This window comes from Periplaneta americana, chromosome 1 (assembly GCF_040183065.1).
Source record: "Periplaneta americana isolate PAMFEO1 chromosome 1, P.americana_PAMFEO1_priV1, whole genome shotgun sequence".
Classification (NCBI taxonomy): Eukaryota; Metazoa; Arthropoda; class Insecta; order Blattodea; family Blattidae; genus Periplaneta; species Periplaneta americana.
Genome location: NC_091117.1, coordinates 89,679,822 through 89,704,400, shown reverse-complemented (window position 1 = coordinate 89,704,400; position 24,579 = coordinate 89,679,822). Strand labels below are relative to the sequence as shown.

Here is a 24,579-nt window from a genome sequence, read left to right as displayed (position 1 = left end):
CGGGAGAAATTTAGGGGTAGAACAAGATATCAGAGGATACATAGATGACGATGAGATACATGTATGTATCTTATATGGAGATTAAGAGGAAGGTAGAAAATAGGAACGATTGGAGAAAGCTGGGTTTGCAGTTACAGACCTGGCCTTGGACAGAAAACTATGAATTAACGAATGAATTATATAATTATTTTCTTTTTAATGGGAGAGAACGGTATTTGTTAAAACGTTTTCCCTATTTGGTGTAAAATATTATTATTTTTTTGTATGTAGAGAGCTCATGGCTATTTTATTTATTTTTTATTTTGGTAGGTTATTTAACGTCTGAATGAGATGAAGGTGATAATCCCGGTGAAATGAGTCCGGGGTCCAACACCGCATTTGCTCGTATTTGGTTGAGGGAAAAACCTCAACCAGGTAACTTGCCCCGACTGGGAATCGAACCCGGGCTACCTCGTTTTGCGGCTAGACGGGCTAACCGTTACTCCACAGATGCGGACAGTTCAAGGCTATGGAAACCCAAACAAATATAAATATTTTGGGGGGGGGGGAAAAAAAAAAAAAAAAAAAAAAAAAAAAAAAAAAAAAAAAAAAAAAAAAAAAAAAAATTTAGGGACTCAGATTTGAAAAAAAAAATGTACTTAATGCAGGATTTTACTAAAACCGATATATCTAAGTCATTTTTACAGATAAATTCAAATAGTTGTTTAAGTTTCACTTGTAAAAGCATGCTATACAAACTGTCTGTCATATAATTTTGATATTAATCCCTACATTTGTAAAATAAACAATTAATAATTAATAACACTTTTTGAATTTAATTTCTTGCAAACAGACATATTTTTAAAATGAAATCAATTACCGAAATTCTATTACAGAAAAAAAGTTTCCTAATAATCTAGAGAATCTGTGTTCTAAATTTCATGCATGTTTCTTCAATAGTCCAGAAATTATATGCATTTTTGTCTGGCAATGTAGCAAAAAAATGAAGTCGGAAACAACAATTAAATGAGGGGGAGCGTGTGATTTAAGCACCCAGAGAGCAGGAAGTTTAAAAATGGCGTCTCAACATCTGATGAGGGCAAAAATACCCACGAAATTTTATGCAATCTATTCTACATACATAACAGGGTGTTTTAAAGGTTTTTTTAATTTGCTCATTTTTACAAAAAATACGATCCCCTCCTCTTAAATTGATACAGAATTTTATATTACTCCGTTCTACGATACATTCTGCTTCAGTATTTCCTCACATTTTAATGTGGCCTCTTGGGCTTAATAGTAGAGTGTAGAACATATTAGTGTAAAATTTGGTTTATTTTAAAAACATTAGAACGATCTAAAATGATTAGGATTAGGTCATTAGGATATTGTTAATGAATGTAGGTCTGGAATAACTCGTGTAGGCTATTTTAAATTGTTAATCGTGAAAATAATTAAATATTATATTAAATTAAAACTTACAATAATAATGTTTTATTATTATTATTATTATTATTATTATTATTATTATTATTATTAAATGTTTTTATCATTGGTCCATCGTTTTTTGTATTTCTAACGTAATCAATTTTATTGTTGCTTACGTGTTTGTTTTAACTTTATTCTATTTGGACATTTGTGCGTGATTTTAATTACTTTATCTTAATTTATTATATACATTTTTCGCTTTTTTCAGCTGAAACTTCGTAGGGTGTGCCGGATATCAATGAGAAAAATGCTGACCGAGGTGCTAGAAAGATGTGGGAAGAATATGAAAAAATAAAAAAATAAAAACTGTAGAAAGGATGGATTTATTTTATAATAAAAAGACGGATAGAACATTGAATTGGAGATTGAGTAGTAAACGGTCTTGTAATCTTGAAGAACACCTAGTCGAGTTTGGATCTCGTGATTGCAGCGTGTGCTCCTCTCAACGACGTCCTTGCCAGAAGATCCGGTTGTCTTAATCAGTGCGATCTAAATTGAGGTTATATTTACCGCCTGTTCATAATACATAAGGACTAGATTAATATTCGTGCAGGAAACTCGACTTGCTTGATGGAAGAATGAGCTCCCAGTTTCGAGCAGGCATCCAGGAAGTACTCGTCATTGTCTCTGCAGCGCTTTATGCTTTACATGGCCGGGTGCACATATTCCTCGCCACGTACAAAGGAGTCTCTGGATGTGAGGAGCCAGTGAAAGCCTGTACAGTTTGAGTGAGAGTTCATGACTGAAAAGGGACCAGGAGAAGGTTGTAGGGTATGACAAGAAAATTGCTATTTTTTTTTTAAACTGACTTTCAAACTAAGTATAGTCATTCGTTATCTCGTGAAACCAAATGCTTGCTTGCGCCGTAGTATGTATTAAGAATCTTGTGGTCGAAGTAAGTAAATTAAGTAGCTAGGTACAAGTAAGAAGCGTAGCGAGGAAGGGAAGCTTCTCAGCCCAGTTTCTTCTTCCTCTGACGCGCAGGTAGTGTTGACGAGATAACGAATGACCTATAAAAGCTGTATGAATGATTTTCATTTTAGAGTTGTAGCTTAGATTTTGCAATCTAAATGTTAAAACTACATAAATATTTTGCGACTTCAGTGTTAAGTACTAAAAAGTCTAATGAAAATAGAAAAAAAATAGTTTTAAAATAATACGACATATACGGTGCTATGCATAGACATTTCGCTAGCCCGCGCTACGAGTGTGCTAAACTAGCCCCGTCTATCGACTGATTAGGGGAGAGTCGGGTAGTATCGGACATCGGGTAGTATCGGACAGTGCGTTTCTTTCATCTACCACCATATGGTAGTACCTGAATGACATGGTTACGTTTCTCTATGCGACATCCATGTCAATCCGGTACTATCGTCGTGTGGTAGATGAAAGAAACTAACTGTCCGATATTACCCCATGTCCGATACTACCCGACTCTCCCCTACTTCTACAGGATTCATATCATATCGCTAACACTGGTTTATGAATACGAAAAACGTCAGTTCACTGATCATTCACCGGAAGCCCGCGCTAAGAATGTCTATGAATATGGCCCATAGTATTTTAATATTATAGAGACGCGATCACTAAAAACGAATGTGGAATTCGTGATCCGAAGTTCCGACATAGGATGTGTGGAGAATAGATATTATTATTATTATTATTATTATTATTATTATTATTATTATTATTATTATTATTATTATTATTATTATTATGTGAATTTATTTTTCTTCAAAAATGTTACATGGCTTAATGATACGAATTCATATCAAGTATCACAAATTATTTAGCATTTAGGAAATGTCGGACAATGTGACATGTCAAAAATTACTGATTTTTTAAGGAGTGGTAAAATATGATGCAGATGTAGATAGCGTAGCTGCTGAACTAATGTCTTCGGTATGATGCAATTGACTGAGAGTACTATTGGGTGATGATAACTGGGATGATCTTTCACATCTCCTTGATTTATGAGATTAATTTTATGTTCTTGTTGATTTTTTTGTGCATACGTGTGTTGTAGGCTATGATGCAAGGGTACTTCTATGTCTATAACTGAGACGACAGGTTTATTCTTGTTGAAAAGTAACATGTCTGGTTTATGGCTTGAGTCTTTCTATCCGTCCGGATTTCTCTGTCCCAGTACATTTTAAAGTTGTCGTTTATAGGACATCCTGTGGTTCATATTTGCAGTAAGGAGCCGATTTTTTTTTTTACCGAAGTTATCTTTGTTTTCCTTTTTTCTTTCATTTGTTTCCTTTTACCTAAACTAATACAAACACAACACCCATGCCCGAGGCGGGACTCGAACCCACAGCCCTTCAGAGCAAGCGGTAGAGACAGTCCGTGCCTCTAGCGCTTGCGCCACCCAGGCCGGCTCTTTCCTTAGTTTTGCTTGCTATCTCTGTGTGGATGATTTTGGCTACATTATTGTGCCTTTGAAAGTAGTCTATTAGCTAAAGTACTGTTGTTTACATAGCTTGACCGGTGTTATGCGCGAATATCTGATGTGGAGTGAGTCAGTTTCTCGGCATATTCAGAGGGTAGGAGGGGGAAGGAGGAGAACTAGAGGCATGCTGACGTACGTTGTAGCTATATTGAAAAAACATTGGTGACGTACCTGCACTCAACGGAAGACCACAGTTTTTCCACTCACTGCTATCCAAACACTCGTTCATATTACAGTGAAGTCTTCCCTTTTCACTCATCCGCTCACAATAATCTATAATGTGTTCATTGGTTCCATTACGGTACTAATGTTTTTGCAGTAGGTAGTATACTACGCACTTGTACAAGGAAAAGAAGTGAACTCTACAGGACTGCACAGCGAGTATCTGTTTCAGTATCAAATGGACTTGCCTGATTTACTGCGCAGAATATGACCGGCCAAGCTATCTAAACACAATAATAGTAGGCTAGGCCTACATTTACTTATCGTCATCATCATCATCATCATCATCATCATCATCATCATCATCATCATCCCAGTCTTGTCACAAAATAAGTCGTGATGCTCCAATTTTCGAAACGATATATACCACACTATTCAGCAATAAAATTTTGGACTCTTGTGTTATCACTAGGTACGTGTGGTGTTTCTAATAGGGCTGTCTCATCTAGTAAGTGAATCGGTCATTGTTGAAAGACACAAAGTCAGTTTTTGATGAAATGGATATTTTGATGGATTTCTTAAGCTCCTCTGGATTTAATAAGGATGAAACAAACTAGTCATACTTTCCAGCTTTGTATTATTATGGTGAGTGATGTGTAAACTCAACAGTAACGTAACTTCAGAATTAAGGTAGTGGAAAAGTTTTCTTTGATTATCGCAATACTGAAAGAACTCACTTGGTATCTTTTTTAACAATGACCGAAACAAATGTATTCATTGCTTTCAAACAATGTTCGGCTCTATGAATGATCTGAGTGATAAACTTCTGTAAAATTACAAGAAATTCCATTTCTAGAATTTTTCAAAAGTACATATTTTTGACATCCCTTATGTATAAAAGTGATTTTTGTATGGAGTTTGTGTATAAGGATTTGTCAACAGTAATCTCACTAGAGGTTTTGATTTATCTAGAGAAAATCAAAACTCGAGTGGGATTTAATTGACTATTACACGATTAGAAGAAAGTATATAAAGATTAGAAGTAACAAAGTACTCCAATACAAGAAAATATTAATTGGCTTATGAAAATACAACTGTCTTCAAATGTATCAACTATCGAACCTGACGATGTTATATCCAGGCCCTGGTCACTGGTTTCTGACAAATAAGTATTATTATTATTATTATTATTATTATTATTATTATTATTATTATTATTGTACCATCTCAACATTATGCTAGATGGCAGTAGTGTTTTATGATTATGTTTTCTTGTTACCGGTATCAGTTGTGCCAACTATGGAATCATTATTGAACTCTGTGGACTGTTACTAGTCAAGAAGGCATTGTTGATTCAGTTTCATTTTTATTAAAATGCAACATTCCACTTCAATTATCCGAATCCCAGTAATCAACGACACTTGACAGATGATTTTCAATAAATCTTAATATTAAACAATCTCTGATACGTGACTATCCATAATATCATATAGCAGAAGCTATAACATAACCTAACTAATATACTGTACACAAGTGTTAGAAAAGTTGTAATTAACGACGATGACATAAAAAATAAACATGAATAATTTTAAAAGGAATAATTATTGAATGTACAATTTTCAAATTTGAATGTGGTTGGTGGTTCAATTGATGTTATATTGGACGTGTGCGTAATAGAAGTGGAACTCGTTGATTTAGGCCTACATGGTGTATTCAACTTATTCAGGATTTCCGAATGGTGCTCTTCATTTATTTGTAAATCGGATTTCAGAAGATGCATAGCTATGATCAGTGATTTTTATTAATCCTTGTTCTTGAATGCCAATGCGAGTCATATTTGAAACTGCTGTGCATCGACTGGAGTGATTTGTAATTATATATATTTTTTTTTTGACGTCCAGACCAGCACAGTTTCAAATGTTGGAAAACAAAGAAACAAATGCTAGGGACGCGATAAAATTAAACAAATGCTAGAGACGCGATAAAATTGTGCGATAAGCAGCCATGATTGGTTGAAATACGTCCTTTAGTACCGTTTTATTGGTCAAAAGTAGTATGACGTAGTAAGAGTGTAATAGTCATAATAAAATGTCTTTACTCAGATTTTGTTCATATTCAATTATATATGTCAATTTATATGGAAAATTATGCTCATGAAGTATAATAATTCTAATGAAAAAGTGACGGCTTTTTTTTTAAATAAATACACAGTGATGTTCAATTGGTTAAGGGTTTTTGTACGATTTTCTTTGTTTACGAGTACATAGAATACAATGACAAATAATGAGACTGCCATCTTTAAGTATCAAAGAAAAAATGTTTCACAAAGAAAAATCAATTAGCGTATTATGTATGAAATTATTTTCCAGTGTCGAGAGCCTCAGGCTCGATAGATACAATATTGTATATCGAAAATCAGGTTAGAGCGAGCTCATTGTCCTAAGATTTAGAAAACTTTGAAACATGTTACGCGTCGGTAAACAACTGAAGATTTATAAAAGAAAGCAGTTTCCATGTACCGTTACATAATATTTTAATATTCGTTGTCTCTCTTGTTGCCGATTGTTGTAAATAAAATAATATTAGAACTGATTAAAATATGAGGCCTGTACCTAGTTAATATAAATTTAGGAAAGAATAGTCGATGCATATACTGAATCCCTAAACTAATTAAATAAAGCTCAGTGTCTTAATTTTGGAATTATTGAGAATGCCTTTCGTGTGTAATCCAGAAAACGAACCTTTATCGTATAATTTGAGTCCAAATTCTTCATTTGATCTAAGATTGTTAAATACTAGTTGGAAATAAACTGTAAATATTAATATTATTTGCAAAATTAAGGAACTGAGTTGCGAAACGCGTAAAACATTTAGGGTGAGCAAATCGTAGTTATGAGCTACTTGAAAAACGTTCAGGTTTGGTTACTATTCAACATGTGCTCGTTGTCACTTGCAACCCTTTACACTACTGCATGTTCTACCTCGATGTCCCGTTGCTGGAGACATTTGAATTCTTTCGGTTGCCAAGTCTGGCAATCCACAGTACTGTAACCAGCATTACATTATTCTTAGTGTACCTTAGGAATGTTTGGTATCTGTTATGGTTAAAATTAGTATCAGGAAATACAAATCACGCGACATAGGGTAAAATCGATGAGTTTTACTGGCTGGGTTGTTTCATGAGAGATATTAGTGACTTCGGCATTATGACGTGTTTACTGTTACGAATGACTGATATGAAAACACTCTTTTCATTTCTTGTACACACACAAATCCACTCAACGAAACAGAGGACGATTGTGTCCAGCTGATAGGAGATGCTACACTTTTTGAAGTTCTTTTCAACAAGAGGGAACAAGCCCATGCATCACGCATCCAATGAATATACAGTATAAGACGCACAAAGTACAGGTTTATCACACTTGAACTTGATTCTTACACATGTACTCCTATTCCAAATGCCATTTGACAATGGTAAGGTGGGCCGTTGTGGAGTAACGGTTAGCATGCCTGATCATGAAACGAGCGGGCCCCAGCTTCAAATTCTGGTGGGGCAAGTTACCTGGTTGAGGTTTTTTCCGAGGTTTACCCTCAACCCATTAAGAGCAAATGCTGGGTAACTTTCGGCACTGGACCCTGGACTAATTTCGCAGTCATTATCACCTTCATATCATTCAGTCGCTAGATAACCACTGCAGTTAATATAGCGTCGTAAAATAACCCACAAAAAATGTTAATTGACATACCCGTGCGGGAGGATAATGGTATGCACTACCACCTTAGGAATTGCACGGGAGGAAAATCGCACAATGTAACTTTATTTCGAATAAGCCGCGCACCCGTATTTTTAATTGTATATTTGGGGGGGGAAAAAAAAGTGCGCGGGATATTCGAGAATATACGGTATATTTTTTGGCAATCCAGAATCTTTTCTGTGAGGAATGTGAAGAGTAGGGTAAGAAAATTTTGGTTGAAAAGAACACAGCAGCTCTTGACATCTTGATATTCTTCATAAACGAAAGGCGAACGACTAGGATTACTGGAGTATTTTTATGAAGATATTTTCTTATAATCGATGCTTAGATGTAGGCTAATTTGCTATTTTTGTCTGAAATACATTTTATGTAGGCATTTTTGTTTATGTCCATTTAGTGTATTTACAATGAAACAATTCATTATAGCAAAGAACAGCCAAAATAAAACGAGTCAAGTCATGCTTAAATAAGTCTTAATTATTCTGTATCCAACAAGCACTTGATGCCATTTGCAGTTTGACTATAAAAAACTATAACCTAAAACTTGTTAATAAATGCAACCCAGAAATTAATAGTTCAAATAAAACTTCCTCCTGTAAAATTTAGTTTTCTAAACTTGGACTGTTGTTTTATTTGGAACCTCAATTGTGCTTTTGTAGATATGATAATGTCCGCGAAACTTATCTGTACAGTTAAAAGAGAGACGCTCGGGTTGTAGAAAGGTCGCTTCTAGCGGAAGTGAGGCAGGAGAGGGGTCCACAGTCTTAGAGACGGGTAAAATACATTTGCTTGCTTAGTGTGATCGAAGAATTCGATGTACTTACAGTTGTGTATTTTATTACTATTATTATTATTATGTTACGGTATATTTATTAATATTATACTATGTTCTAATAGAACACATTCATGAATATTCTTATAAAATCTTTGAAAAGTAGTTTTTTCATAGCCATCCAATTTTTAACAAATTTTAACGTGTGTTTAATTTTGTATAATAAAATGCTTGTGTCATTATTATACTTACACAATAATTATATAATAGTCAACAGTTATTCCTTTTATGATAGCTAAGACACTTAACATAACAGAAAAATCCATGGAAACAATCAAATGCAGTCATGTCAATTGATGCCCATAGGCGCAAGGGCGCGCTTTAGAGCTCAGGAGAGCCTGAGCGCTTTACAACGGAAAGGAAAGAGACAGATGAAAGAAGTATCATATACCGCTTGGTCGAGCTATATATAGGCATGGCCAGCATTGAATCAATAGATAAAGGGAAGAGAACTTATTAAAACTGTACCCATGTTCATTTTTAGATTCGTCTGAGAAGTTTAAGTCCATTATAGGAATGTAAGTTTTAAGTTTAATGCTCATTTTTCACAAGTTTATTTTTTATTCAAAAGGAATATTTTCTCAACTTACTTTATAGAAAAGTAGCCTTACAGGTACTGAAGTGATGTTTTCGTAAATCTAATGTAAGTATCGTAAATACGTATTACTGAAGATAGTGTATTTAAATTTTTGAAAATATTCGCATGGAAAACGTTTGTAAGGAAATGAAGAAAACAAAGCAACCACTGTTACATTATAAACAAAAGATATGTGCCCATCTGTTGTAAAAACACAGAAGATTTCGATAATAGTACATTATGCAACGAGCCTATAATGGTAGTAATTAAGACGCAACTATGATTGTTTATGAAATGAGCGCAAGGGAGTTTCATAATTTTCATACGAGCGTCTTAATTACCATTATAGGCAAGTTTCATACGATTTTTATGCTCGACCATATTTCTAACTTGAAAGTATTCAAAATTATGGTTATGTGTGAACTGACCTGAATTGTAAGATGTGCGCAGACGCGAAAGTATTGATTTTTTCCGAGGCCGAATTTCATTGACTTTGGCACAGAATAAGATTAACATTACTCTGGTATAACCTGAATATTGATTTAGAATTGAAAAACGAGATGACAAATTGAATTTATTTGAATATTATTTACAATTAACTCTAATTATTATAGCAACAGAACATAACCTTCTGCGACAGTATTGGATTTCTAGCCTCCGTGACTTTTCGCTAATTCTCTTTCGATTGAATATCCGAGAATAATCGATACTTGCGGTTTTATAACGGTACAAAGCTGACTTGTCATTGGCTGAACACCTGTAAGCTGACTTGTCATTGGCTGAACACCTGTACTTTAATGAGTAGGTGTACTTTAATGACATGCATTAAAGGACTGCTACCAGGTGTATAATTACTACATTTCGGCATGGTCGAGCATAAAATAATTTAATATTCTGGTGATAGGAAGTTGCGCACCAATATCACCTTAAAAGCATACTGCGATAAGAGTTTTGTTATGTAATATTAGTTACAGTTAAAACATATACCTAGGTAACTTTGCTTTGTACTATAACATTGTTTTGATTAGTTTATTGATTACTTTTATAAGGCTAAAGATAAATTCCAGCTTATCATGTCATACTCAATCCCTTTTTTTGAGATATAACTTTCTTTATGAATGATGTGTTTCATTCACTTACTGCAGTAGTTGTACTACTACGGAATGTATGTGAATATTTCTTCTTAACTCTTTATTATATTATTAACTTTTAAAACACAACTGCTATATTAAGAAATTTGTGTTAGTACTTTTTTCAGACAATATACGTAAGTTAATATCAAACAGAAAGAAGCCATATAAAAATAACGACATAAAATTTCACGATCCATTTGAAGTTTGCTCATCACTGTTTTTTTAAATCCAACAGGCTGCTTATTCATATAGGTAACCCTTCCTCCTTCCATACTTAGCGCTTGATGCCTGCGCACGACGTCAAGGTCAGAAAAATGCGCTTGCTTTAACATCACTGATCAAATGTAATGAAATTATGAAATATATGTAATTTTATTTTTAAAGTTCAAGGAGGGGTTCAAACCTGGTAACCCCCCTTGTGTATGCCCCTGTAACAGACCTATAGCTCTTCTATTTGAAAGACTTTATGTATTACATACCATCAGTAGTTCACGGTCAGATACGAATAGTAAAAATTCGAGTTGTGATTATACTGCATTGTACACAGACGAAGAATGTCATTTATTTATAGGCATATTTGTTATTTTGTGAATTCATACACGTTCACCTACCATATCCAATGGAATGCACTGAAAATAAATACCGAATGATGTTTTTGTAACTGTTCGTACAACTTCTGCAGTTATGGACAAGTAGTTAGCAGATAGTACACCAACGATAAAAGGAAAATTTGTTCTCCAGAATATTTATCGAAAGAGAAATTTTACTGCAACGATCTTTATATTCTAGTGGACGGAAAGTTAATTAAAACAAAGCATGATCAGAAATAAAACAGAAGGTCTAAGAGGTGAAGTGTCATCTTTCTACATCGTAGGCAGACTATTTTTTAAAAATTAATTGCAATGTAATTTCACATGTGTTTATATATAAAATCACATACGAGAAAAATTGTTCTTACGTTCGTGTACAGTATTTAAAAATCCTGTTTCTATTTGAGGTAAAAGTCTGCACCGATTGTTTGTGGTACTGACGTCAGTCTCGGTACTATATACAGTAGTAGTTAGCAAGTGGGAGGCAAAGAGCGTTTCACTTAAGATTGAGACCTCGCACTAGGCAAACACGAGCTCGATGCCCATCCTGGTGGTCAGTGAATGAGTCAGAGCTCGGAGCACAGCGAGGGAGATCCGGTTAGGGAAGGAGTCTGCAGGTCCAGTTTGTGGGTTAACAGATGCAAACCACACCTAGACCGGCACACACGTGGGCCCAACACTAGCGACGATATTTCCTGCTAATCGAGTGATAACGCAATAGCAACCAAGTTTGTATACACTGGTGAATAAACTACGTCAAGTAACATTGTAGTGTCCGTTTGTTATACTTTATGATATGATGATAATATAATATTTATTCCAACAGCTTAGTTCAGTCACAATTAAACTTTATGAACAGTAAAGAGAATATAAGTAAAAATATCGATTACAGTTAATTGTAGATATTCTGTGTCTACGTCTCTACGAAATTTGGCGGGGAGAACTTACTAATTTTCTTTTATTGAATATCTCTAAGATAATTTATTGTAGTTTCATAGTAAGTTGCAAAATATTTCATTTCTGTAAGATGGAAAATATTTAACTTCTTCAAGTTATCAAAAATACATCTTATTAATAATAACACATTCAGATCGCTATATTGCTTGTTTAGATAAAGGCATGAGTGTAGACCAATATATGCCAATGTTCACGCATGTCTGTCTGTTTGTGTGTTTGGGTACCTCTGGCTGTATCTGTCTGTGTCAGTGCTGCCAATCCGAAAAATGAGAAAGCGCTAAATCCTTGTTCAAAAAGCACTAGGAAAGCACCAGAACTTCAGTAAATAAGCCTATCGTAATGATTGTTAGTAAATACAGTATAATAAAACTTTGCATACTTACTTTTACATTAATTTAATTCTATCACTTCTAGATATATGGTTATGGTATTTTTCGCTTTAGAATAATGCCTAATAACTATTCCTAGCAGTTTTGTGATAGAAATGTCATTCCTGTCATCAAGTAGCTAACTATACCCTTCATCTCCAAAGTCATTGATTATCAATTGTTCAAAATGTAGTGCCAACACATCATATGCAAATTGCAGTGCACTTTTTATGATGGAGCTTAAGATCAAGTGCTCCTTTGCTATCAGAAAAACAGGATTTGCATAGATCACAGATATGGTCTGTTGTTCGAAATGAACAGCGTTTTTGCAATAAAAAGTCCCATTTTCCCCTCCACTAATTTCGATTCCTCATTTATTGGCTTAAACAGTAAAATAGGTTGCTGGTTACTGCTAAATGGTTCCACTGCTTTGATATGGTTGTTTTATTGTGCCTCTCAATATCTCCTAATCTAGCAAGTATTTGAGTCTTACAGTATTTATAATAACATTTAGAATCATCTCCCTCCACTCGCACCAACCATTGCTTGTATCTCGCATCATTAAGCCACTCATTGCGAAATCACTGAGCACACTGCGTCTTCTCCATGATAACGAATTGTCATAATTATTTTAATTGTTTTTCTCTCTTTAAATTAACACTTCACTATTACAATATTATTACACATTTAAAACAATCACGTAACACATTCGACTTTTTAACAGATAGTAAATTTGCTGCGAACTAGACTCAACCATACAACAACAAGACCCAAGACAGGCAAGATTCGACTGATGTAAATAATTCAACTATGTGTACAACAGTTACAGCTTACCCCTACCCGCTACACGCATTCAAGGGAACTGGGATTCCAATCGGGGCAGCCCCTTCACAACGCTCCTGGCGTGATCCAAGGTTCGTAAAAGCAGTGAAATGTGGTCATTCTTATGAGGCGACTGCAGTGGATTCCGTTATAACTAATATTTTTTCCTGCATAATCAACGAACCTCTTTTTCATCAGTATTTTCCTTCTTTTCTCTAAAAGCTCCATATTAGGCACTAAAATTACTGGAAAAGCTATATAGTTTCGCTAAGGCGATATATATTTAAATTTGGCACCAGACGACTTTCCTTCGCTACCTTACTGCTTCCAGCTAGCTAGCAAACTAACCCCCACCATAAGGTTCTTACTACGAGCTACGGCGCACGCAAGCATTTGGTTTCACGAGATAACGAATGGGCTATATCTATGAGTGTGTTGATGTCAACGAAGAGAAAATGGTTTAAAGAGTTATGTCATCATCAGCCCGCGATGTGTACTTTGCCCGCCTTGAAAACAGTCGTGCTCGCGGGCGTCTGTATTCTTCCCCTGTTTCGCCGCAAGAGAGATGGCAGGGATGAATAAGTACACCAGCAGTGCAAAACATACGATTGCTTGCTTTACAGTGCCCATTGAAAACAACTCGAGGGCACGTGTTAGAGAGACCCAGTAGAATATTGAGCTTTATATACGTTTGTATTATGATTATTTAATTATTTTATTTTAAAATGTATACTTTATTTGTTGAGGTGATGGAAAGAATTAATTAACTCTTTTTATATTTATACATTTATTTATGGGAAGCTGATCCATTTTTGTTCATTATGCCTTAGGGATATCAGTATAATTATGAAGACTATTAATTGGACGTAGATGGGAAGATAATATTAAAATGGATTTGAGGGAGGTGGGATATGATGGTAGAGACTGGATTAATCTTGCTCAGGATAGGGATCAATGGCGGGCTTATGTGAGGGCGGCAATGAACTTCCGGGTTCCTTAAAAGCCAATAACTAAGTAAGTAAGTATTAATCGGCACTCAAATCACACTACGAGTTCTAGAATCAGCAGTAAGTGTTATTCAATTTTAGATTGAAGATTGATTATTCAAGCTTTCAAGCCGCACTCACAATGGAGAGACACAATGTATGTATAATGTGTAAAAACACGTTATCTGTAAGAAATTTAATTACAGCAAAATTATCTTGTATATAATTCCCATGAATACAAAAACGTCGTGGAAGATGATAGGATGAAAATGCTTGATTATTATCAAAAATATTTAAAACTATAAATAGTTCAAAATGTTACTAAAATATTGAAAATCTAGCTAGAAGTTGTAACGCTGTGAAATTAACAATTTCCAAAGTTTTACTGTGGTTATTATTTACTTGTTTAATTCCCATTTCGCTCGTAAGTTTGCAGAAGAAGTAATGTCAATATTTGGGAACACTTATAGATGCAAATGTATCTCAACGAAACTAGGCGAAGACCACGTGTGAGAGATTCTCACATAGAGTCCATTATGAGGATAGTATCCAGCTAGACTGACATTGGAAGAATTATTTGTAGAGAACGTCACAAAAATTTAGAAGATTGAAACTTTCACGAATGACAAACCGGGATGTTTGCATATCTATGTAAAAATAAGAAATTTGCATTATTTTAGTTTTATGTTGAAAAATTTGTCAATATATAAAAATTTTGAAAAGGTATTAGAATATAGCCTAGTGCGCATTTATTCGTGAATGGGGAGTGTCATTCACAATATAATATTTTAAATTGTGTTATAATGTGAAATAATTTTTATTTAGAATTATTGACAATCACAACTCCAAAGAAATATTATTTCACATGATTGTCGAAACAAATTTCCTAAACAAATGATCCTAGTAGGGCTATGTGTAGCCTAGTATTAACTTTACATTGTTGTAGTAACTTACTCCCTGTACAACGTACATCACTGACTAAGGGTTTTTCTTATGCTCACTCAAACCACAGAGCTCACAAAGTGCACTCTGATAGACAGTTCGTAACCTTGCCCGTGTCCTTGACATGCTTGGTTTAAAAGAATGTACAGCTCATGCATTATGTCCAGACACTCCTCCACTCTTCCTACAGAGCTGCACACCAGATCGGATGAGTCTACTTACGAATTATAGGGGAATGAATTAGTATTTGCCTTGAATCGGTAGACACACACCTGATCTTTCCTTCTACTCCTACCCCCTCAACAGAAACATTGTTCCCCTACTGCGCATCGCGAGTGTCTTGACAAAATGCATGATCTGTACAACTCAAGATATAGACAGACTAGTTGCCTTTCGTAGTGTCGCACCCGAAGCCGTGTATTTGGCTCAAAGCTAGAGGGTTGATTTCTCATCCAGGTTCGATCTCCGGCTAGGTCGTGATGAAATGCGTGGTGGACAAAGCAGACATTGCAGAGGATTTTTCTCGGGATATTCTCGTTTCTACAGTTTTACCAACACACTTCACCGTCTCCTCGTTTCATGTATCATCTACAGTAGTAAAAATAAGCTAGGATGAAGTCTTTGGAATAGTGCAAGTTTCCAATGGTTATATAAGAAGGGCTTGGTGCTGCGAGCCGTGGGGTTTATCAGGCTACTCGTGTGCGGATGCGACCAGGTGGAATGGCCCACCTGCCAGCATCGGATTCACAAATGCCACCCAAGCCACCTATCGAATTTGGACAATTATCGCATATATAGGATGCACAAAGCAAATCTAAGTGCAAAGACCCGTTCTGGGCCCAGCTTTCGTAAAGCTAAGCTAAGCTAAGCCAAGCCGGGCCCGGAATGGATGCTTGTACTTAGGCTTGCATTGGTCCTTTGTGCACTCTATATGTGGATGATTATTCAGTTCGAAAGGTAGCCCTAGTGGCATTTGTGAATCCCGTGCTGACAGGCGGGCCATTCTGCTCCAACCCTGACAGAACTAGGTTCCATCCTCAGACGAATACCTGGGAAACAGCGTATTCCGAATCTCACTGGACCGGTGGACATCAATGACGTCACGCTGCAGCGAAATGACAAAACTGCTGGAAGATTCAATAGCCATCATGGCTGCTGTACAAGTTGTTGTATGTGCTACGCTAGCAAGATTTTGCGAAATTTCCATACTGTCGTCTCGTCCAAAGAAAAGAGAGCATAAACAATTTATTTCTTGAATCAGTAGTAATAACTGGTCCGTTGACATGCTCGTTCATAAGCCATTAACACATTTTTTTTTTTTACGTTATGCTTATTACAAACAATACAGCAGAACCAAAGCAGAACACATCGCCATGACACAACAGTGCACGATGTCATTCGATTGCTAATTCCCGGCCTTTACAAGAACCAATCAGATTCACTGATGGCGGCTGATGAATACAGCCACCACCTCTGCAAGCTGATGGAACTGGTGCGACACCGGTGGAGCATTAGTGACGTCATCGTTGAAATTCGGAACACCGTGATGCCATCAGATTGTTCAGCGCTGAGATTCGGAGTATGCTCAAACTTAAAGGTCCGGACTTAGACTCTATAGATATGGAGAGTTTAGATGGAATATAAGAGGAAAATGGGAGTATCCCAAGAAAAAAATATTGCAGTTTCTAGTTTGTCCACCACAAATTTCATCACGAGCAGGCCGGGGATTGAGATAGCTAGGTGGAAAACGGGTGTACTATCATTAAGGCACAGACTTCGAGATCTGTAAAGACAACATGCCTCAAAGTTCGGAAATAGAATTATTACATTTTTAAGCCAAGACAGTCTCTGGCGAACAGCTCAATCTGTTACGTCGTTCAACACACATTAGTTTCACACAAAATGGCTCTGAAATGTTGCGCCTTCCTGGTACACAACTTGACAGAGACACAAGAATGAGGAAACTGACCAAAGGGAATTCTTAATAATAATAATAATAATAATAATAATAATAATAATAATAATAATAATAATAATAATAATAATCATGCATTTTATTAAAGAAATTACATAGTAATGGCAAATACTCAGCAGTGTTGACAGCTTCTCTTGTAGGCCTATTGTTAACCCAGTGCTTACCTGTAAGAAAAAGAAAGAAAGGTGTTAAACTGTATAACAATTTTATTCAACAAATTAATGAAAAAATCCTTGCAGATATTTCATTTCACCCACTACAGGGTCCATAAATGTTTAGACCATTCTTAAAATAATGCATAGAATAATGCAATAAAATGAAGTGCGTTAGTGCAGTTTTATATCAATGGTGTTTGAGTAAAATCATAAAAAATGAGTTTTAAGATCAATAAAATTCAGAGAATATTTTTTATAAAATTTAAAGCACACCAAATGATAGTATTATTTTGAATTTTACAGACTAAGCATTAAATTGACAAGCAGTTTAAGATTGGGTTTTTAAGCCAAAACTCGTAACAAGATCAAATTAAACCCTTTTCCTCCCAGCAAAATTGAAGACTTATCCATTTTAACCTTTAAATAAATAATTATTTTTAGTGAGATTATAGATGTAGGAGAATGAAATAACTATATTATGATATGTATTGATGACCTCTAATTTATCTATTTGATAGATAACCAAAAAATTTACTTCTCTTTTACACAAGGAAATCTTAATAAGTGTAAATACTAATAACAAACTAATATTGTACTAATGATAGTGTTAAACTTGTTAAATAAACATAATTTAAAACTTACTGTGTTAAATAATGGGACTAATATGGTAGATCTACTTAGTGTTAGATTCGGCGGTACTTCATGCCATTTTAAAACACCTATTCAGGTTTCGAGTTTTTTTCCGGGTTCATCTTTTTCGGTGCCTTCGTGGGGAAGTGTGTGGGTACAGGTGGGGATGTGCAGCAGAGCACTCAATATAAACATACTCTGCATTAGAATGAGCAGCTGTTTTAGTCTCTTTCGTTTCCCGGAGTACCGGCATGACCACGGACTCAAGTTAGACAGATAAGCTTGGAATATCCCATAATTAGGGACTTGATTACCACAAATAGGGGACTTAGATTGTACAATGGTAACAACAGGATAGTCTTTTGGATATGTTGATAGATTACGTTCATTTGGAGACCTGTTGTCACTGTAACTCAAATGGTAACTTAATCGAATTACACCTACTTCATATTCGACATTGAAGCCTGTCTAAGTTTGTGAACATACCAGCACACAAACGGACTAAAACAAAAGCGACTGTTTGGTCTGACCTTGTTCAGGATCAAAATAAACATAGCTTAACAGAGCTGCATCATGAAAAACTCGTGTGACAGCATTTACGCCACGGAGGAAGGTCAACATTGTATTTTCATTATTCTCAACTAAATGTACCCAACTACTGTGTAGGCCAATGCAACGGTCGGCAAAGATGACTCCATATAAAATACAATCCGCAACGCACAGCAAAGGAGAAATAAGGGGGACGGAGGAGAACTATTCACTATTGCACTTGAACACTGCTTAACTTGGAATGAACAAGTGATGGCTAAGGGGAGGGGGTCATGCCATACCATTCCACCCTGCTTGTATGTTAAGAGTCAATGACAAAATATGAATGATTGGATTAGCACTCGTAATTCAGTTTTTGCCTTTTTTTATTTTAGAATATTGTTCTTACTCCTCTCTATGTACAATACCCTACATTTTTGTTATAAAAAGAATCATTAGAAATTGTTGTTATTAATTATAATTAATTACGTATATTATTAATATTGTGCAATTTACCTTCATAAAGCCAGAGCGGCGGATCATTTTTTTGCAAATTAGATACTTACCAGTAGAAAGGTGCTAAGTACAATATTCTGTGGACCTAACCCTGTTGATATGTAATTCCCTTTGGCAATTTGAACCATTTTAGTGATATATATATATATATATATATATATATATATATGGTTCAAATTGCCAAAGGGAATTACATATCAACAGGGCTAGGTCCACAGAATATTGTAAAATGTTTTTAAGTCCACCAAAAGATGGCAGTGGGTGAAAAGTTACTAGGGCTCTCTGATAAAAAAAAAAAAAAGGTGCAGTGTGCCATTCGTTTTAATTTCCCTCCTTTGTTTAGATGTCGTGTTAATAGTGAAGTTATGGCAAAAGGCATTATTGATTAAATTATTATTATATAAGGCCTACCGTGGTGTTTTCTATGTATAAACAGGAAGACAAGCGTAGGTAAATCTTATTTACAATGTAATATGTAGGTAATGTAGGGCTATGAATTACATAGAAACTTAATGTTTTACCTCTAAATGACACTGCTGTTTTGTTTTAAACTTTTCAATTCCTACTGTTAAAAAATCGAGAACATGAAGGAAATGTCATTAAATTAGCACGTTTCTCTTCATTGCAAGTAGCATGAATGAAATGCAACGAATCGACACACTAGTAGAAAATAGCTTTATTTTCTAAGTAATATGACCTAGATTAAGTAACACTATGAACATTTTCATTGGATCTGTTTACAGTCATACCAGTACAACGACATCAACATAGAACGTATGATAATCATAATGAAAGTCGGCGATTTAGTTCCTGGTGATTTGCTTCCAATCTGCGAAACCACTTTAATGGAAGTATTTGCAGAAATTAACAGATCTATGGATAATAAATGAATTATAGTACCTACGAAATGTTTATGGGACTTACATCTTTCAGCGCATTCGTGCTCTAAGCGAAGAGTCCCGGGATCGATGCTCGGCCCCGGATCAATTTTTCCTTGAAATTATTCAAAATTTATCAAGTTTGTTTGTCTCTCAGTGTGTTAATTTTAGTAGTGACATCAAACTATTGATAAAAATTTGGTGAAAAGTTGTCATAAGTACTATCAATTCAATTATAGAAAATATATTCTTAAAATTGTTCAAGATTAGAAGTTATTTATTAATAAAATACTGTTAATAAATTTTGAACTTTGCACCTTTCTACTGTCAAGTATCCAATTATATTTCATGTGTATTATTCCTAGATAACGTGATTATGAACAAAATCCATCCAACATTTCAGACGAGACAAACAGAGGCGTTCCCCAAAACATTTTTCCGGTGTGATGGATACTAAACGTATACTTCCGCAAAAATCTCGAAATAGAATTTTTGCAACATTGCAATATTTTCTCTAAAAGAAGGGGGGGGGGGTATTTGATTCTCTGAAAGATATCTGGCTTACCTGCTACATTGGAATGGAATTCCTCGTGTTGTACTTGAAAGTACACCGCATTCTTTAGTCCAGTCTTTCTTCTCTATAAACCATTATCATAACAGCTAACTTGGGATTTGTGTATTTCCCCATTATGTTGTTCATGTCTCTCCGGTTGTATAATGTACACGTTTTCTGAGTAACGCCTCTTTACGTGAGTAATGGCTGATACACGCCTGCTGACTGAAAGAATGTGCGTTCATCCAGTAGAATTTTACTGCCTTCACATCATGCCTTGCTGCAATGTTTGACAAGGGAACTGTGAGTGAGTTCATATCGAAACCTGCCTTGAAATTTCGCTGGCAAAAGGGACATCTTATAATAATGCCATACATAAAAAATCAGGTGCGAGTTTCAACTGCAAGATCCTGAGTTCGAAGCTGCAATGTCGCCTGATAAAGAAGCCACGCAGCAGCAATTGGGCATCCCTTGTCAGTGGTGGTGAGAGTCGTGGCGGTTGTGATACTGCAGAGGCTGAGCACATATTTATCAATGATTAATATAGAAATATCGCACACTTATCTAGCACGACTACAAAAACGCTGTACAGCATGTTTAAGGAAGTTTAAACATGATCGACCAAAGTACAAAAACGATGTAGAGCACATTAAGCAAGCTCAAGCATGATTGAGCAAAACCAAAAACGCTGTACAGCATGATACAGCAAGTTTAGGCAAAGCTGGGACTGCTCGTAGCACAAACATTGAGCATTGTTTGAAGGCAAAACATTTTGCTGTGCGCATGCGCTTGTAGGGCATAGAAGCAAAATGAGCCACTTAAACTTGTTTATTTTGCTACTGTCAGCAGACTAGGAGATAAGGCAGAGACCAGGGGCCACAGGGGTTAGGTACAGCTGCTAGAAATTATCACTCCTGTTTTCATTATTATTATTATTATTATTATTATTATTATTCCACCACTATGGAGTAACGGTTAGCCTATCTGACCATGAAACGAGTGGGACCAGGTTCGAATCCTGGTTGGGACAAGATACCTGGTTGAGAGTGTTTCCGAGGTTTTCCCTCAACCCATAACGAGCAAATGCTGGATAACTTTCAGCGGTGGACCCAGGACTCATTGTCCACACCTGTGGAGTAACGGTTAGTGCGTCTGGTCGCGAAACCAGGTGGCCCGGGTTCGATTCCCGTTCGGAGCAAGTTATTGGTTAAGATTTTTTTCCGGGGTTTTCTCTCAACCCAATATGAGCAAATGCCGGGTAACTATCGGTGCTGGACTCCGGACTCATTTCACCGGCATTATCACCTTCATCTCATTCAGACGCTAAATAACCTAAGATGTTGATAAAGCGTCGTAAAATAACCCATTACTACTATGTCCAGGACTCATTTCGCTGGCATTATGAGTAATGCTGCCAATGTTGCCAATTCAGCGCGTTTCCTGCTAGATCTGGCTGTGAAATTTGTATTGCTAGTGTAGGAATTTAGCGGGTATTTTTAGCACGTACAGCGGTAAAAGAATCTCATTTTACATTGCCACTATAGCAATTTAGCGGTTTCTGCACTGTTTCGTAGCGGGTTTTCAAGAATCGAATTGGCAACGCTAAATCACTTTCATTAATTTATTCAGACGCTAAATAATCACAGCAGTTGATACAGCGTTGTAAAATAACCAATTGAATATTATTATTATTATTGTTATTATTATTATCATTATTATTATTATTATTATTATTATTATTATTATTACTATTTCTGTTCCGCGCCGTGGCTTCGTGGTCTAAGGCATCCTGCTTAGGACTCGCGTTACGGAATGCGCGCTGGTTCGAGTCCTCATGGGGGGAAGAAATTTTCTCATGAAATTTCGGCCAGTGTATGGGACCAGTGCCCACCCAACATCGTGATGCACTTGGGAAGCTACGATAGATAGAGAAATCCGGTTGCGAAAGCCAGCTATAACGGCTGGGGGGATCATCGTGCTAACCACACGATACCTCCATTCTGATTAGATGATCGTCCACCTCTGCTTCGGCATGTGGACTTGAGGCCAGCAGCTGGCTGATCGATCTGGGCCCTTCGCGGGCTGTAGTGCCACGGATTATTTTATGATTATTTCTATTATTTCTATTATTATTATTATTATTATTATTATTATTATTATTATTATTATTATTATTATTGTAGCGATGTAAGTGGTAGGTTATATCAGGGTTTCGTATGAATCTTTGAAGAGTATGGGGCCTGATTACAGATAATATTACGTTTTTAATCCAGCACGAAGATCTAGGAATAAGTGGGAATATATAATCAGATTCTCCCCACTGGAAACAAACTTATGTATTGAAGTCATTCGTACTGCAACTAATGATTACACAGGCAGTCGATTCAAATAGCCTGTACCGTACAAGGCAAGTCGTGAGTCAGCAACGTGTTCTCATAGATTCAGAGATAGCTGACTATTGAGTTGTGCTGTTTGCTGTTCGCTGTCAAAGAAACCTTTGTTGGGCAATTCCTAACGTTATACCCCATTGCCCGCGTGCAGAATATAAATTGCTAAGTATCTGCAGTACTTTATAAATGGTTCCATTAACAATAAACCACAATATTTGTTATAGCCAGGCAACATTCAAAACATAGCGCTTCCGTTTTCGTCAATCGCATGACGTCATTGTTCTACAAAACCTATTATGCATTTTGTAATAAAGTGCGTGGATAATGAGAAAATAAGGATTAAGCTAGGTTCATATTATACGGAATATCAACGTCACGGACCATCACCGTCCACTGCAAATTCGTTCACACTTAACGGCAAGTGACCGTCAGTTTGCATGCGTCATCAAGAATAGAGAAGTAGTCTATGCTCTCAAACAATGTTGTAGCTCCTATGAGAGACAATCAATTGCACTTTAATTTTTAGGATTCATATATAAATGTCTAAGGAAAGCATAGAACATAATTTGAATCAAAATCTTTTATGGCCAGTGAGAAAAAAAAATACTAACTTCGAAGTCACCCGTTCAAAATAGGCATTGACATATCGAAAGTTGATAAGCGACAAACTTTTTTATTTTTCACGTTAGATGTGGGTTCAAAACGAGAGAAATGTTTAGATAGAATGGAAATTACTTTTAAAAGTGGCTGATATTCAAAACCTGTATCGGTTTGCGAGTTACGGCAAGTTTAATGCGGGAGTTTGCGTGGCGGACTTTCTTATGCAGAGCGACAACTTTTATCCGTTAGAACTGCGGATTCTCATAGAAATCATCGGTCTGATTTCAAAATAATAATAATAATAATAATAATAATAATAATAATAATAATAATAATGACAGTAATATAATAATAAATTCTTTCTATTCTTTTTTCTCAATTTCAAATTATGCCATACTAGTGTTCAATCAACATAGATGTTATTTATATACTGTACTAAGAATATTTTAATTACATTTCAAAACTCACGATTAACTCGAAAACCTTAAGCAATGGAAATATTTTGAATACAAATTTCGAATCAGAGCGATAATTTCTATGAGAATCCGCAGTTCTGACACATAAAAGTTGTCGCTCTGCATAAGAAATTCCGCCACGCAAAACCCCGCATTAAACTCGCCGTAACTAGCAAACCGGTACAGGTTTTGAATATGAGCCACTTTTAAAAGTAATTTTCATTCTTTTTAAACATTTCTCTCGCTTTGACTCCCCATGCAACGTGAAATGTTTGTCGCTTATCACTTTTGAGAGTGTCAATGTCTATTTTGAACGGGTGACTTCGAAGTTAGTAATTTTTTCTCACTGTCTAAAAAAGATTTTGATTCCAAATTTTTTCTAAGCTTTCCTTAGACATTTATATATGAATCCTAAATATTACAGTACAATTGATTATCTCTCATAGCAGCTACGACATGTTAATGTGTAACGGTGTTGCTAGAGTCTAGCTGTCTAGCAGAAAAAACCGTCCACGTACAAGTTCCATCACGAGAAAAAAAACATTCTCCTCGAGAATCCCAGACGGTCCGTGCCGTTGATGGTCCGTGACGTTGCCTGTATATGTGAACGCTACCATATAAAACGCGTTGTACAATGTTTTGATGCAACGCTGCTGGTCCGTGACGCGACGTTGATGTGACATATAATGTGAATCGAGCTTTAAAGTCTGCGAAGATTGCCAACAGCGCATCGCCAGTTCACATACGAAAACACACACGAATTTAGGTCTGAATATCAGCATTCCGTCCCTTAAGCCTCGTTCACACTTTTCAAGTAACTCGAATTTAAGTCATTTGATTCGACGAACTTTAAAAG

General features: G+C 35.8%; 1 protein-coding gene across 2 annotated transcripts in view; it reads right to left on the bottom strand.

Moving 5' to 3' along the window:
- Positions 1-24,579, bottom strand: part of LOC138698012 (uncharacterized) — a 328,549-nt gene that overhangs the window by 108,395 nt on the left and 195,575 nt on the right. The window contains exon 2 of one of the 2 annotated variants that reach the window (XM_069823708.1): positions 17,099-17,182. The exons of the other annotated variant lie outside the window; for it this stretch is intronic. The gene's annotated coding sequence lies outside the window, so the exon portion shown is untranslated. Of the gene's footprint in view, positions 1-17,098; positions 17,183-24,579 lie in introns of those variants that run through there. 2 annotated transcript variants of the gene reach the window in all.